This window comes from Lolium perenne, chromosome 7 (assembly GCF_019359855.2).
Source record: "Lolium perenne isolate Kyuss_39 chromosome 7, Kyuss_2.0, whole genome shotgun sequence".
Classification (NCBI taxonomy): Eukaryota; Viridiplantae; Streptophyta; class Magnoliopsida; order Poales; family Poaceae; genus Lolium; species Lolium perenne.
Window position 1 is genome coordinate 128,736,177 of NC_067250.2, and position 14,004 is coordinate 128,750,180.

The window sequence follows — 14,004 nt, forward strand, 5'->3', positions numbered from 1 at the left end:
ACCCATTACCATTCGTTGACAACAACAAACACCTCTCAAAATGATTTTACTCCTGTTTTAAAAATGAAAAGCTCTAGCGCATGTTAATCCCTTCTTCCCTCTGCGAAGGGTCAATCTTTTAATTTTATGTTGTGTCTCCATCCTTTCCTTGAGCACTTTCTTGAGAGCACAACTGTCATTCTTAGTATAATATGTGTGTCCCAAAATATGATTGACTGTGGTATAACTTTGATGCCTTTATCTTTGACAATCTCTATTTCTAGTCTTTCTATGAACTTCAGAGGTGCCTGAGCATTTATGTTTTGCTGATCAAATATGGGCAAGCGAGATACCACTTTATCATACTCTTTTATGAACATTGCAATCCTGCTTATAGACATGATTCATGATGCTTATTATTAATTGTTGGTACCTTTCCATGATTGACATAGCTATTAGATGATCTTATTTGCATGTATCTTACTAGAAGGACCTAGCGCGCCTTGTCGCGCCGTTCTTTGCTGGTGTCGCATAGATGATGTAGACACAATCTCACTAATCGGTATTTCTTACGCAAATAAGATCACTCCCATCGGTGAAGTATTACACCAGCTGAGGAAACATAAGTCGAACTAAGGTAATATGTAATATTTGAGCCAAGATAATTAAAGTCCAGGAAGTAGATCTAGAAAAAAGAACTTACTCATACAGGTAAAATCCACATATTTATTCTTTGCAGAAAAGAAAAACAATAACTCTACATTTTTTCAAATATCTATTTACTGGTGATCATATCATACATGACTCGGCCGCAGCTTGTCTATAATCAAATCATCTAACCTGTCTCTTTTACATGCATTAGACTAAGAGACAGGTAAAGGATGAGGGAAGCAAAACATACTAAGCAATGGCCAGAGCTTTAATCAAAATCACAACACGAGTTCAGCCTTGTTGATGGACCTGCTAACTGCCTCTTCAGTGGCGAAATACCCCCGGCTGAAAGATTGCTCGCTCCAGTTTCTGCACCTTGCCGTGCCCTGTTTTGTATGTTGTCATCATAAATTTCCAAGCTATGACTGTTTCATTCTATATCGTCCTGAGAAAACCATCAATATATAGATTAATAATACGAAAATACAATCCATAACTGGACCATAACAACCAGAACTCCACCTGGTTGTTGATGCTGCAAAATTAAGTCACTGGCTTATATAGAAAGGACCTCATGAGCTGTTACTATCAGCAAAAAATAATGGGTACTAACGTGGTTTGAGAGGGAATGAAACAGGGCCTAATTATGGAACAAAACTAATATTCAAATAGCATGGATGAATTCAAATGACATCATCCATACGTAGCCATGCCCTGGGTAGCACGCAGGTAGACACTTCAAAAGAAAAGATCTAGAAAAGGATAGGTGAAAAGCAAGTGAACATACAATGTTCAGGTTAAATAACAAACAACAAGAACATTTACATGGCCACTAATAGGCAAAATAAGATACTCCCTACATTTCCTTATTATAAGACGTTTTAGCAAAGCCAATTAAGCTTGCCAAAACGTCTTATAAAAGTGAACGAAGGTTGTAGTACTATGCGATGACCTACATGGCTAGCTTAGGGAATAATTGAACATACCATTTTGCACATTGACCGTTGCTATAAGAGAACTAAATAATATGAGGGGAACCTGATTGGTATATCCAGAAATTATAGTTCTTTAGCATCGTCGATGTCTCTTCTTCATTATTTGCATGACCTCTTCATCCCCTCACAATTGCTCGACAATAGTAACTAAAATGTTATATTTTCCCTGTGTCCATTAGTGTGTAGTCTAATGTTACTTCAAAATTGGGGCTGTTTAAATTATAGCTCCCGAACTCATTCCATTAAAGCTGATAGGAAAACCACAACACTACGTGCTTGATGGCTCGTACCACAAAAATCAGTTTCTCATAATTTAGTATTAGTTTCTTGTCATGTCTAATTCATCTACTCTTGAACTACAAAAATAGTACTACATATGTGCAAAAGAGGATGTCGCAAGTTTGTCTAAATTTATATGTATCTAGACACCCTTTAGTATATAGATACATCCGAATTTTGACAAATCTTCGACATCCTTTTATGGTCAGAGGGAGTATAAAAGCTTCTAATCCTGAATGAATATAAAGATGATGTAAGAAACTGTCAAATAATTTTGACCATGCATGTGAAGACATGAACAACTGAATTTTAGAATTCAGGGAATTGATACTTTTATATTGAAAGTTCAAAACTTTGGTTAATACTTAACAGAAAACTCGAAGAAACTACTGGTACTTTGTCACAAACCAAAACAAACCGCAGAATGTTGATTGAGATGTATCCAACATAAGAACACACAAAATTTTACAACACCTATGCTTGCAAGAGAGTAGCACACATTCAGATACCTAAAGCATGTATCAGCAGGGAACTCCCACCAGAAGGACTACCAACCACAACAAGCTGTACAACTCTAGTTTTAGTTGGTATCCAGGCAGAAAGCACTTCCCTTTAGTATTTTGAGCAAAACTGGATGTTCGCGAAATAGATAGAGAATTAGCATAAGAATGAAAAACTAAATAGAATTTGCAACTGAAGAATTTCTTTCGCAAAAATTGAATCATTGTGAGGGTTATATATGATCTCTATAAGAGAAAATGAGATTTTGTTTTTACATTATGATAAGTATCATTCAACCGGTTTAGAAGCTAGTCAGATCCTATGAGCCCAAATTCATTTTCAGGATAAATAATCAAGTCTACATATACTCTACCCACAAAATTAGCTACCGAGTAGATTATGAGAAAGTTGTCTGCCTACCAAATTAGCTCCCACTCTACTAAAGAGAAGATTGTCGGAACGTCTACACCACCCTTTATTATACTGTGCATTCATTCGATGGTAAAATCTATTTTTCCTAGTTTGGCAGTTTATTCCTATGTGCACCAATCACTGCCTTCCTACTTGCTTGATATAATGAGAAGTTGTGAATGTAGGCAGATGCCTCCCTTTGAAGGTCGATGAACCACCTGTTTTGCCAATTTTAACTTAATTTTGTTAACAAGTTCTCTTCTGACATACACATCAATTCTCTCAAATCTTTGCTGACCTATATTTTAGAACAAAACGGCTATACTTCAGAAAGACAAAACTCACCAGAAAATGACATCAAAATCAGAGATAGTGAACAAATAATTTTGTAAGTTGCTTCAATAATACAATTTTGTAAGTTGCTTCAGTAATACTTGAATATCCAAATATTGCACAACTGAAAACATAGCCAAAGAAAAAGAAGACATTAGAAACCTAAGAGCTAACAGCCGCCTTCAGCAGGCAGCAGACATGAACGCCTTGGCAGATTTGAGCATATATCCATTTCAGACAGCCACGATGCACACATGAATATGTACTGCACTACATAACACATGAATATACAGGAATCATCCGCAAGAATGAAGATTCGGTGGAGTTCAAGCAGATCAGCTAGTTGTTAATAAAAACCATCCAAGCAGGAACCGCTACTGTACCTTACGTGGAAGCCCACCGGCGTGTGCTCCTGGCATCCGTGAAACGGACTAACAAGGTCTGAGGACGCCCGCTGCTCACCGTGGTGCTGATGCCACCCATAGCACCGCCTGAAGCCACCAGTCGCCAGGCTCCCTGACACCGAGGTAACATAGTGGAGGTCACCAATGTTTCCATCGATTCAGCCCGCCGAGGCCGCTCTCCGTGCACTGCTCCTCAATCCGCTGAAATCAGCAGATCCCATCGCTCACCATAGTTCGCCTGCAGCAAATCACACCCCCAATCGCCAAATCCACCGTTGTCGCCGCTCACCGTAGACCCCCGGCTGTGGACGGCGACTGGCTGGGTGGCGGAGATGGAATCAGCCACTGGCCTCTAGAGAGGATGGGAGGGGGAGGGGGAGAATGATGCTTGATGCGGCTATGGAGCACTGAATTAGGACGACTCTGATTGATTTGGCTTGACCGAGGAACCGCCTCGCACGGTAGCACAACCGCAATCTTCCCTGTGCATGCGGGGCCCGTGATAGTGACCTGCTAATCGACCACAAGCGCTCGCAACCCTGGGAGCTTAGTGCTCTTTAGGGATTATGAACTGCCTAAGTGTTAGCCATATCATGAGAATATTTACATCATATGAGAAAATGTGTTCGTGAAAGTTCTTTTATCGCACTCAGTTGTTAACTGAATTGCTTGAGGACAAGCAATAAGCTAAGCTTGGGGGAGTTGATACGTCCAAAACGTATCTACTTTCCCGAACACTTTTGCTATTGTTTTGCCTCTAATTTGTGTATTTTGGATACAACTAACACGGACTAACGCTGTTTTCAGCAGAATTGCTCTGGTGTCTTGTTTTTGTGCAGAAATTCAACTTTTGGGAAAATCCTCGGAATTTATATCAATGGGCCTATTTTACCAGAAGACTCTCGGAGCCAGAAGGGCAAGCCAGCTGGAGGCCCGAGGGCCCCACACACCAGGCCGGCGCGGCCCGGGGGGCGCGCCTCCCTAGTGTGTGGCCCCCTCGGCTGGCCTCCGACGCCCCCCTCTGGACTACTTAAAGGGGTTCGATCTAAAAATCGCGGGGAGAAGTCGAAGTCGCCAGAAACCCTCCAGTACGCTGCCACATCGCGAAACTCCGTCTCGGGGGCCAGAAGTCTCTGTTCTGGCACTCCGCCGGGACGGGGAATTGGAGGAGATCATCGCCATCATCACCACCGATGCCTCTCCATCGACCAGCAATATTTCCCCCATCCATGTGTGAGTAATTCCCCCGCTGTAGGCTGAAGGGGATGGTAGGGATTGGATGAGATTGGTCATGTAATATCATAAGATTGTTAGGGCATAGTGCCTAGTGTCCGTAATTGGTACTTTGATGATATTGTTGCAACTTGTTATGCTTAATGCTTGTCACTAGGGCCCGAGTGCCATGATTTCAGATCTGAACATGTTATTATTTCATCATGATATGCATTGTTTTATGATCTTACCTGCAAGTTGTATACACATGTCGTTGTCCGGAACCAAAGGCCCCGAAGTGACAGAAATCGGGACAACCGGAGGGGATGGTAGTGATGTGAGGATCACATGTGTTCACGGAGTGTTAATGCTTTGCTCCGGTACTCTATTAAAAGGAGTACCTTAATATCCAGTAGATTCCCTAGAGGCCCGGCTGCCACCGGCTGGTAGGACAAAAGATGTTGTGCAAGTTTCTCATTGCGAGCACGTACGACTATATATGGAACACATGCCTATGGATTGCTTTGTACTTGGACACCGCTTTATTATTATCTGCAAATGCCCTGCTTTGATTGTTACATGAGTTTCTCTCATCCATGCAACGCCCGTCATCCATCCCTGTGCCTACAGTATTTTAATCCTATTGTTTACTATAATCACTACTGCTGTATGTATTACTCTGCTGCTGTTATTTCACTACTGCTACTGCTATAAAACTGTTACTACTGATAAACTCTTGCGAGCAAGTCCGTTTCCAGGTGCAGCTGAATTGACAACTCCGCTGTTAAGGCTTTCAAGTATTCTTTATCTCCCCTTGTGTCGAATCAATAAATTGGGTTTTACTTCCCGCGAAGACTACTGCGATCCCCTATACTTGTGGGTTATCAATGCGAGCGGATGCGGTGGCATAGGCGGAGGTGAGGCTCTAAAAACACCAATACCCTAAGCGGAGAAGGGTTGAGGTCGAGGGAGATGATTGAGATTGGCGGCACACATAATGAGAGGGGCAATTTTTTTGGACAGTGACCGTACGCTGTGCACATATAGATGACTCTTGGCTAGAAAAAGACTGATGACCCTGAGATGGATAATATTTTGTTTAATAATATAAAAAATATGCCACTACTATTTCAGGCAAACCAAAATTGCACAGACCACAACAGAAATCAATCAATCCCGCGAGATGGAAAAATCGTAGTGGTCACCTGCATGCATCATTCATCAGAACTGAGATTAGATCAAAGTGTTCCTAAAAGTAACAAAAGATATTTGTCTTCAAGGAACTTGTTTGGCAGATCCTGCAAATACTGTGGGAAATGGCAAAAGAAAAATCATAATGGTGTTAAGCATGGTATTGAACTACTCAAAAAAGGGATCATTTGGCGTGTGGGAAATGGCAAAATTATTAGAATCTGGAGAGACAATTGGATTAACAGAATGGGTAATCTAAAAATTACAGGAAAAAAGAAAAAATCCAGAATCAGAAGAGTTAACTCCCTATTTGGAAGTGGTTCAAATGGCTGGAATGAGGAACTCATTAAAGAAACATTCTGGCCACACGACGCGGAGGAAGTACTAAAGATCAGAGTCCCCTCGGAGGATTTTGAAGATACCCCTGCTTGGAAATATGAAAATAGTGGTTGTTTTACAGTAAAGAGTGCTTACAAACTTGCCCTATCTATCAAGAAAGAAACACCTAGCTCATCTAGTGCCTACCCAGATGGAAAACGCTTGTTATGGAGAAACATCTGGAAAGCGGTAGTGCCCAACAAAGTTCGTATTTTTGCTTGGCGACTGGCTGTTGATAATCTCCCAACTCAGAGAAACAAATGGCGCAGGACTCTTGAGGTGCATAACATATGTAAAATTTGTGGTGCTCAAACGGAGGACAGCTACCATGCAGCGGTTGAATGCACAAAGGCCAAAGCTTTAAGACATAAGATGAGAGAATACTGGGACCTCCCAAATGAAGAATACTTTAGAAGAACAGGAAAGGATTGGCTTATTATTCTGCTGAGTAATACAAACAGGACGATGCACCAAGCCACTCTTCTTGTCCTGTGGAGAGCTTGGCATCTAAGGGATGATATCATACATGCAAAAGGCGAAGATACTATTGAGCACTCTGCCAGGTTCCTCCTTTCTTATGCTAATAGTTTTAATTCTAACCACCTGATACTTCTCAAACGTATCTATAATTTCTTATGTTCCATGCTACTTTTATGACAATACTCACATGTTTTATACACACTTTATGTCATTATTATGCATTTTCCGGCACTAACCTATTGACGAGATGCCGAAGAGCCAGTTGCTGTTTTATGTTGTTTTTGGTTTCAGAAATCCTACAAAGGAAATATTCTCGGAATTGGATGAAATCAACGCCCAGGGTCTTATTTTTCCACGGAGCTTCCAGAAGACCGAAGAGCATACGAAGTGGGGCCACGAGGGCCGTAACCATAGGGCGGCGCGGCCAGCATGGGGCCCGCGCCGGCCTATGGTGTGGGGCCCCTGCGCCGCCTCCAACTCTGCCCTTCCGCCTACTTATACTCTCCGTCGCGAAAACCCTATTACCGAGAGCCACGATACGGAAAACCTTCCATAGACGCCGCCGCCGCCAATCACATCTCGGGGGATTCCGGAGATCGCCTCCGGCACCTTGCCGGAGAGGGGAATCATCTCCCGGAGGACTCTTGATGCGCGTGGTTGACGTATTGTCTTTCCGTTCGACACGCGTCCGTTGGGAACCCCAAGAGGAAGGTGTGATGCGTACAGCGGCAAGTTTCCCTCAGTAAGAAACCAAGGTTTATCGAACCAGTAGGAGTCAAGAAGCACGTGAAGGTTGATGGCGGCGAGATGTAGTGCGGCGCAACACCAGGGATTCCGGCGCCAACGTGGAACCTGCACAACACAAACCAAGTACTTTGCCCCAACGAAACAGCGAGGTTGTCAATCTCACTGGCTTGCTGTAACAAAGGATTAGATGTATAGTGTGGAAGATGATTGTTTGCAGAAAACAGTAGAACAAGTATTGCAGTAGATTTTATTTCAGTATAGAGAATTGGACCGGGGTCCACAGTTCACTAGAGGTGTCTCTCCCATAAGATAAACAACATGTTGGGTGAACAAATTACAGTTGGGCAATTGACAAATAGAGAGGGCATGACCATGCACATACATATTATGATGAGTATAGTGAGATTTAATTGGGCATTACGACTGTTGGAGATATGCCCAAGAGGCAATAATAAATTAGTTATTGTTATATCTTAGTGTTCATGATAAATGTTTACATCCCATGCTATAATTGTATCAACCGAAACATTGATACATGTGTGTTATGTAAACAACAAGGAGTCCCTAGTAAGCCTCTTGTATAACTAGCTTGTTGATTAACAGATGATCATGGTTTCGTGATCATGAACATTGGATGTTGTTAATAACAAGGTTATGTCATTGGGTGAATGATATAATGGACATACACCCAAATAAGCGTAGCATGAGATCAAGTCATTAAGTTCAACTTGCTATAAGCTTTCGATACATAGTTACCTAGTCCTTCGACCATGAGATCATGTAAATCACTTACACCGGAAGGGTACTTTGATTACATCAAACGCCATTGCGTAAATGGGTGGTTATAAAGATGAGATTAAGTAGTCGGAAAGTGTGAGTTGAGGCATATGGATCAACAGTGGGATTTGTCCATCCCAATGACGGATAGATATACTCTGGGCCCTCTCGGTGGAATGTCGTCTGATTAGCTTGCAAGCATGTGATTGGATCACAAGAGATGACATACCACGGTAACGAGTAAAGAGTACTTGTCGGTAACGAGGTTGAACAAGGTATGGAGATACCGATGATCGAACCTCGGACAAGTAAAGTATCGCGTGACAAAGGGAATCGGTATCGTATGTAAATGGTTCAATCGATCACTAAGTTATCGTTGAATATGTGGGAGCCATTATGGATCTCCAGATCCCACTATTGGTTATTGGTCGGAGATGAGTCTCGACCATGTCTGCATAGTTCACGAACCGTAGGGTGACGCGCTTAAGGTTCGATGTCGCATAAGTAGATTCAGAATATGAGATGGAGACCGAAGTTTGTTCGGAGTCTCGGATGGGATCCGGGACATCACGAGGAGGTCCAGAATGGTCCGGAGAATAAGATTCATATATGGGAAGTCATTTTCAGGGTTACCGGAAAAGTTCAGGATTTTTCGGTATTGTACCGGAGGTTCTAGAAGGTTCCGGAGGGTACCATAGTGGGGCCCACCTATCCCGGACGACCAACATGGACCGGAGGGGTCGCATAGGCCCACATGGGCCATGCACACCAGCCCCCCAAGGCCCATGTGGCTGTACCTAGTGGATAAGATCAAATCCCTTGAAAATAGGGACTTAACTTGGGGGGAAGTTCCCCCCCCCCCTTGTTTTGGCCGACCCAAAGGCTTGGAGGAGGGGCCAAGGCAGCCCCCCCACGCCTATATAAGAGGGAGGGGAGGGCTGGGGCGCAGCACATCATCCCCCCAAGCCCTAGCCGCCCCTCTCTCCCTCCTCCTTCTTCCTGCGCAGGCTTGGCGAAGCCCTGCAGGAATTTCTCCTCCACCTCCACCACCACGCCGTTGTGCTGCTGGGATTCCGAGGGGATCTACCACACCTCCGCTGCCCGCTGGAACGGGGAGAGGACAGGCTTCATCGACACCGTACGCACGACCGAGTACGGAAGTGCTGCCGGATTGCAGCACAGGATGATCGACTACATCAACAACGAGATCTAATCTCGTAAGCTTTGGAAATCTTCGAGGGTTAGTCTCACATGATCTTCTCGTTGCTTCGATCTTGGTAGATTAGATCTTGGGTGTTCCATAGATTAGATCTTGGATTTATTCATCTTGCGGTAGGAAATTTTTTGTTTTCTATGCTACGAACCCCATCAGTGGTATCAGAGCCATGTCTATGCATAGATCTGTTGCACGAGTAGAACACAATGGTTTTGTGGGCGTTGATGCTTTTGTTGCTTTAGTTTGTGTACTTTGCATCTTGCGGGATGGTGGGATGAAGCGGCCCGGGCTAACTTTACATGACCGCGTCTCATGAGACTTGCTCCACGCTTGACATGCAACTTGTATTGCATAAGTGGCTTTGCGGGTGTCTGTCTCTCCCACCATAGTGAAGATTGCAATTTGCACTTTCTATTGTCAACACTAGTATCACCGTTGTGGTTCATGTTCGTAGGTAGATTGGATCTTACTCGAAAACCCTAAACCACGTAAAATATGCAAACCAAATTAGAGGCGTCTAACTTGTTTTTGCAGGGTTTGGTGATGTGATATGGCCATGATGTGATGATGATTATATTTGATGTATGAGATGTTCATTATTGTATTATGGCAACCGGCAGGAGCCTAATGGTTGTCTTTAAATTTGTTAAGACCTGCGTGTCTATTCATCATGTAATAGCTTTATTTCAAGTAGTTGTTATAGTAGCTATAAGTGATGGACAACCATGAAGCGGTGCCATGGACCTTGGTACAATGCTGGTGATGATGGAGATCATGCTCGTGTGCTTTGGAGATGGAGATCAAAAGCACAAGAAGAAAGGCCATATCATATCACATATTATGAATTGCATGTGATGTTAATCCTTTATGCATCTTATCTTGCTTAGATCGCGACGGTAGCATTATAAGATGATCCCTCACATTAATATCAAGATAATAAAGTGTTCTCCCCTCGTATGCACCGTTGCTACAGTTCGTCGTTTTGAAGCATCTCGTGATGATCGGATGTGATAGATTCTACGTTCACATACAACGGGTGTAAGCCATGTTTGCACACGCGGAATACTTGGGTTTGCTTGGCGAGCCTAGCATGTACAGACATGGCCTCGGGACACTGGAAACCGAAAGGTTGAACACGAGTCATATGTATGATATGATCAACATGTTGATGTTCACCATTGAAGCTACATCATCTCACGTGATGATCGGTTTTGGTGTAGTGGATTTGGATCGTGTACCACTTAACAACCATGAGGGATGTTGTATTAAGTGGGAGTTCATTAGTAATTAGATTAAAACATGAACTAATTATCATGAACATAGTATGAATAGTATTTTGGATTAAATTTGTAGAATTGGCATCCGTTATCTACCATGCGCTAGTCTTGTAATTGAGATAGAAATAATGTTAAGTCTGACAAGTAACTTTATGGACTGGTACCGTATTGTTAAAGAATCAAGATATGATTAAGTCCTAATGCAAACTTTTAGTAAACCTCACATTAATGATTCAAAGAGCAATGGTTTCAATTAGTACCAAATCATCTTGTCTCAATGAAATTTGAAGTTCAAATCCGTTTGAAAAGTAAGGAGCTGGAAATTTTGTTTTCAGAAATAAGCAAGGTATGAGATATATGTGATATCTAAGACCTTATTGCAAGATGATAGAATATAATCTAGTGAGACTACATAAACTCATAAGTTTTATGGGAATGTACGAAGGTTGAAGACGCCCGGCGTCTCAATCCTCCAACTAGTTGGGCACTAACGATATTCGCATATCCATGAAGTGATCATCCTTAGTATGCACCGTTGCTAATACTCGTCGTTTCGAAGCATCACGTGATGATCGGGTGTGATAGATTCTATGTGTGCATACAACGGGTGCAAGCCAGATTTGCACATGCGAATACTGAGGTTAAACTTTACGAGCCTAGCATGTACAGACATGGTCTCGGAAAGTCATCATGATATGATGGATAAAATTATGAGTGAAATTGTTCATCATGTTACAAAAATTACTAATAGTGAAATCTGGAACACTTGTCATATGATGATCAACTTTAAAGTAAGAACCTCAAGGTTATTGGTATTTGACCAATGTACCTAGAAGTTATTGAAGGTGAAGTGTTTTCTAAGAATGGGGAATGCTAAAAGAGAAACCACAAAAGATATTTTGGCAGAAAGAAAGAAAAAGACTAGAAAGTCTAGCTCAGGTGTATATAGATGATATACATGTTATGGATGTATTCCTTGTTTGGTCACATAATAAAATTCTTGGGTATTTGTACCAGATTGGTTGGTATGAGATATCATACAATACAACGCAATACAAGAATACGATGGCCTAAGTGACTGATAAGGAATAAGGTAATAATGCACGTCTGGAATATAATAAAGTGTTATTATGTTTGTCGTTGGCATTCTACATAGCCCTTAGAATTTATAATAAAGAACTTAATAAATTGTTATTTTGCTCTGGTCAAATGAAAACAATGAGTTGTTCAAATTATGACATTACTCCATGTACGATGGATAAGTTATTATAAATCTTAATGGTGAAACACACATACATAACACTGACGCTAAAATGCCATAAGGCAAATGATTTGAATTCCACTTATTTGTGGAACCGCCATTTAGGTCATGTTAGAGAGGAACGCATGAAGGAACTCCATGCAACTGGATTTTTGGAGTCATTTGATTTTTGAATCGTTTGGCGCTTGCAAATCTTTTCTAAAAAGAATGACTAAATACCGTTCATAGGCCAAGAGTTGAACGTGGAACTAACTTAGTGGAAACATACATGATGATATATGTGGTTCACTGGGTATAGTTGTGTGCGGGAGATTCTTCTACTTCATGAAAACTTCCAACAATGAATTGAGTATATATATATGTTGATATATTCGATAAGGAAGAAGTTTGAAACATTTGAATGGATTCAAATAAATTTCAGCATGAAGTGGAAATCATCGTAATAGAAAAGTCAAATATCTATGATTGGATCATAGTGGAAATATTTGAATTACGAGTTTTAGCGAACATCTAAGAGAGTTATGAAGTTGTTCTACAACTCACGTTTCTTGGAGTATCATAGTAATGATGAAGTATCCGAGATATGTATCCAAACCTTGTTGGATCAAAGATGAGATAAAATATTGATGCCATTATATTTTATGGATTATGCTTTAGTGACTACCGCTTTTACACTAAATAGAGCATCATCATAATCCGTTGAAATGACACCATACGAGTTATGGCATGGGTATAAACCATAATATTCCTTTCTTAAATTTTGGTATGCATAGCATAAGTAAATAAGTTTACAACCAAAATCGGATGAATGTCTTTGTTGGTTATCCCAGAGAAATGATTGGGAATTCTTTCCACTATGGAGACAAACATAAAAGTGTTTGTCGATGTTTCTTACTTATTTCAAAGAAATTGTTTCTAGCGAACTATTTGAGTGGGAGGACAATGGAACTTGATAAGGTTCATGAACCTGAGCATGATGATCAGAGTAGCGCAGCATCAGAATTGGTTCCGGAAGCAGCTACGAAGATCATGGCTCCCATGTCTACAAAGTGTTATAGTCATGGAGATCAAAGTACTAATTGAACCTTGTATATGTGGTTTATTTTGTGATCAAATAAATGATTTGTGGACAAATGATTGTTTTTGAACAATGATAAACCAACTACATACAAAGAAGTTATGATGGGCCTTGACTCCGTTAAAATGGCTATGCGCCATGAAATCCAAGATAGATGAATGCTTATTGAAAGTAAATGGATCTATAAAATAGATGGACTTGGATGAAATATCCTTAAGGAAGCTTGACTTATCGAAAAGTTGTTTACGACAAAGTTCAAAGAGTTGACTGCGATAAGATTAGATCTTCCGTGGCAATGCTTATAGTCTATGTGGATTATTCTAGTAATCGCTACATATTTCTTTTATGAGATATGATAGTAAGATGGCAGAAATACATTCCTTACCAGAAGCGTGTATGAAGGATGTATACTAGATACAACCAAGAGTTTTTGCTAGTCCGTGGAATACTAGATAGGTATACGAACTTCAATTGGATGAAGTGAGTATCGCGGAGTTGGAATCTTCACCGGATGAAATAATCAAAGGGTTTTGATTTCATCAGAAACTATGAAGATGCTTGCATTTGCAAGAAATTAAGTGGGAGCGCTGAGACATATTTGTAATACTTTATGTAGATGACATATCGTTGATTATAAATAATGTAATTATATAATTGATTAAAAAGGTTTCATTGAGAATTAACTTCAATGAAAGGGTATGGACTGAAACATATTTAGTGTCAAGATCTATGAAGATAGATTGAAACACATAATAAGTTTAAGTCAAAGTACATAGAATGGATATTGAAGTAGTTCAATATAAAAATATTAAGAAGGGTGTTCTTTTCATGCGA